This window comes from Dermacentor variabilis, chromosome 3 (genome assembly GCF_050947875.1).
Source record: "Dermacentor variabilis isolate Ectoservices chromosome 3, ASM5094787v1, whole genome shotgun sequence".
NCBI classification, from domain to species: Eukaryota; Metazoa; Arthropoda; class Arachnida; order Ixodida; family Ixodidae; genus Dermacentor; species Dermacentor variabilis.
This window is the reverse complement of record NC_134570.1, coordinates 164,689,483-164,693,131: the sequence shown is the minus strand read 5'-3', so window position 1 is coordinate 164,693,131 and position 3,649 is coordinate 164,689,483. Positions and strand designations below refer to the sequence as shown.

At 50.0% G+C, this 3,649-nt stretch overlaps 1 non-coding gene across 1 annotated transcript; it reads left to right on the top strand.

Annotated features, from left to right (window-relative positions):
* The first annotated feature begins 732 nt into the window (after window positions 1-732).
* Window positions 733-804, top strand: TRNAK-CUU (transfer RNA lysine (anticodon CUU)). The gene has a single exon. It is a non-coding gene; the product is annotated as a tRNA-Lys (tRNA).
* Window positions 805-3,649: the final 2,845 nt, after the last annotated feature.

The window sequence follows — 3,649 nt, the reverse complement described above, 5'->3', positions numbered from 1 at the left end:
GACAATCAGTTTTGTCAACTAAGCTCTTGGGTCGAGCAAATGGTTCATTCAAAATTATAGAAAATGAATGGTGAGAAGGATGGTAGTCTTTTCAGCGTGAGTGTGAGGGCGGATAACTTTTTATAGATGATGACGACGGGGAGAGAGGGCGGTCAATTTTTTCAACGCTAGAGTGAAGGTGAGGTGAGGACGGTACTTACGTCGTGAGGGCAAGGGAGGTAAACAAAAAAGAAAGGGAAGGCATTTGCCCACCTATGCTTGTCACAGACGGCGGAAAGCAACCTTGAAGCGTGTTTCGAATGCTTTGAGATTACGTGAAAATCCAGCTTGCAGCAGCAACATGGCAATGAGTTCCATCTTCATCCATCCATTGTAGTTCCATCTTCATGTCTTCGTTTATCCAATGAAATGCTGTTTTAAATGGGAAGCATTTTTGTCGAACATTTGCCACTTTGACAGTATCTATCTATCTAGCCGCCTACATCTTGGTGCTCTCATGGTCGTTTTGTTAACTTGGTACGTACCATAATTGGCATAGTATGACAAGAGTGCATGACGAACATAAATGATAGGTTATGACGTGCGTGTCATGTAGGTCATTAAACAGCCGCCTACATCTTGGTATGCATCAAAATTGGCATAAACGAGAAGAAAGGGCGTTAACCGAGGGGCCCTGCATTTATCAATCATAAGGAGCCAACAACACCCAAGAAACGGCGCCGCGGAAACGGCGGCGCGGTAGCTCAATCGGTAGAGCATCGCACGCTTAATGCGAAGACGTGGGATCGTTCCCCACCTGCGGCAAGTTGTTTTTTCATCCACTGTCATTTCCATTAATTTGTCATTTCTTTAATGCATGCATTGAGTACAAGTCATTTCCCCAAAATTGGCGTAGTGTAACAAGAGTGTACGACGAACATAAATGATTGGTGATTACATGAATGTTGTGACACGCGTGTCATGTATGTCATGAAACAGCCTCCTACGTCTTGGTGCTGCCGTGGTCGTTTCGTCAACTTCGTAGGCTCCCCGCACACTGCTTCGCATAACATAGATTCTCACTGGGCGTGGGATCTGCCGGCTTTTTACCATAGCAAACAGCATGAGGACATGGCTACTTCTTCCACGTACATAGGGACGGAGCTTTCGACGTGGAACCACGGTATATAAATTTAAAAGCATTTTTTTCACGTTCCTCGCGTGCCAATAGTCAATAAAAAAGCAGCTTGAACAGCGAGTACGTCCCATAGCCGAGTTCGGGTCTCAGGCGGCCATAGTGCCGCTTCTTTTCGAACTACTCAGCGCAGTTTCAGAAGAAGAGGAAGAAGGCACACGACGGTGACGAGGAGCCCCTCCTCCCCTCTCTGGGTGGTCGCACGTGTCCGCCCCAGTGGTCACACACGCTGTCCGTGTGCACGCGACAGGAAGCGCACGCTCCGGCGCCCCGACAACAAGTTGCCGTCGCCGCGGGACGTCGCGTCCTCGCCCGCTGGGAGGCGCACGCCGGTGACGGGAGGCACGCTGGGAGGCCGTAAGCCGCCGCTCCGAGGAGAAACAAGAAGCAGTGCGGACGAACTCGCCCAGAGGCGCGCGTCTCCTCTCTCTCCCCCTCCTCTCCCGGTCGCGGCAACCATCTCCGCAGAGAAGACGACGAGGAGCAGCAGCAGCCCGCGCGCGTCTGGCGCTGACAAGCTCGTGTCGCGGGCGCGGCACGGACTCGCCTGTCGACGCCCCGGCCTGTTGTAGCTTTGGATTGAAAGGGCGCCGATGAAATTTTGTTTCTGACTGAATCGGACAGAAGTGCTTGGCGCGGGACCTTCCTTTGTCAGTTTTCTTCTTTATTCACTGCTTCTACTTTTGCCTCGTTCTTGTCGCTACTGAGCGTTTTTGTCGCAATAAGTAACTTGCGGCAAAGCAAGGCACACGAACGGACGAGCCCAGGCTACGAACTGTCACGCGGATATACAGCTCTATGGGTGGTGATATGCTCTATGTGGGTGGTTCTATGTGGGTGTGGGGGCTTGCAATCCGACATAGCAAATTAAACTTACCACCAGTGGCTGCTGGCCAGTAATAAACGTTCTCGCAGTGGGAAAGCTTGCAGATTTCAGCCTCACATTTGCAATCCCCTGCTGGTATGTGGGAGTAACGCAATTCTTACCTTTCGTGTGTTTTAAGCTACTTGAAAATTCAACTGCATAGAAGCAAGAACTTGTAAAAAAAAAAAAGAGACGACATTTGACTCAGCACTTCGTATTACTGGATGCCGTGCCTCAGGGAGAGCCTTGGCAGAAACTGCTAATGCGATTCAACATGGTTGAACACGCGTAACCTCACAAAATGCGTTCCGCGAAAGGCCAGGATTCTCAGATGGAGCTGCATGAGGCGCTCTACTTTAGTCATATTTAGGACGAATAGCTGTCCTTTTTGCATTCGCCTCTGATCTTGTTCCCGCTTTGGTCAGCGCCTGAACCCAGTCCCACATTGCGTATACATTTCTGTATGCAGCTGCAGAACAGTAACGAACGAACAGCAACCAAACAAGAGGACCCTAATCGCGTTTTCTTCGGATTCTAGATAACCACGCAGTCGCACACTCATTCTGGTTCGCGAAGTTTTGCTTTCCTGAATACTTGTAATCACTGCCGAGCTCCTGCCCTCTCTCGTAATTCGGCATCATCGTTGCCCAGTGCTGCTCACTACCAGCTATTGTCCCAACTTTTCCGTTGGAACAAGATTTTGACCCGCCGCGGTTGCTTAGTGGCTGTGCTATTGGGCTGCTAAGCACGAGGTCACGGGATCGAATCCAGGCCAAGGCGGCAGCATTTCGATGGGGGCAAAATGCGAAAACACCCGTGTACTTAGATTTAGGTGCACATTAAACAACTCCAGGGGGTCCAAATTTCCGGAGTCCTCCTACTACGGCGTGCCTCATAATCAGAACGTGGTTTTGGCACGTAAAACCCCAAAATTTAGAACAAGATTTGGTCCGGCTACGGGACAATAGCTGGTTCTGCTACGACAAAACCTTTCCTGGGTTTGGTTGAGTAAAATTATATGAAATTATCAATACGCATGCTTTTTTTGGGGGGGGAGGGAGGCGCTGGAAGGGGTTTCGTTTCCTTCTTGTGACCCAGTTTATAAGTACGAGCTGGCTTTCACCTTTGGCGGTGTGAAGAAACACTGCATGCTTGAACTTCAATGAACCCGCAAGAGGACGCGACGTAATATGAAAAATTGTTCTTGCATGACAGGCGAATCAATCACCTCTCAAATGGTTGCCGACAATAACTCCCTCCGGGCGAGGTACTTAGACCACGATGGCTTAAACACGCATTGGCAATGAACTCCGGAATGAAGGCAGCGCTTCACGAATAATGGGGTGCCGCGGGACGTACGGCCGAGGCCAGAAATAACAAATTACAGCTGCCCTGTCAGGACCCGGGTTTCAAACAGTTCGCGATAGTGAAATCCACCCGAATTCGTTGACCGTCGTATCAGCTCCATACCACTCAGCGTTGCAAAGCAGTGCGATGAAGGAAAACGCAGTAATACGCCGGGAAAATACGACAGCACTGAGAAATTTCAGAGGAAGCCAGCACACCTCTCTCCCGAGTTCTCACTGGCACTTCTAAAACACTCGAATGGC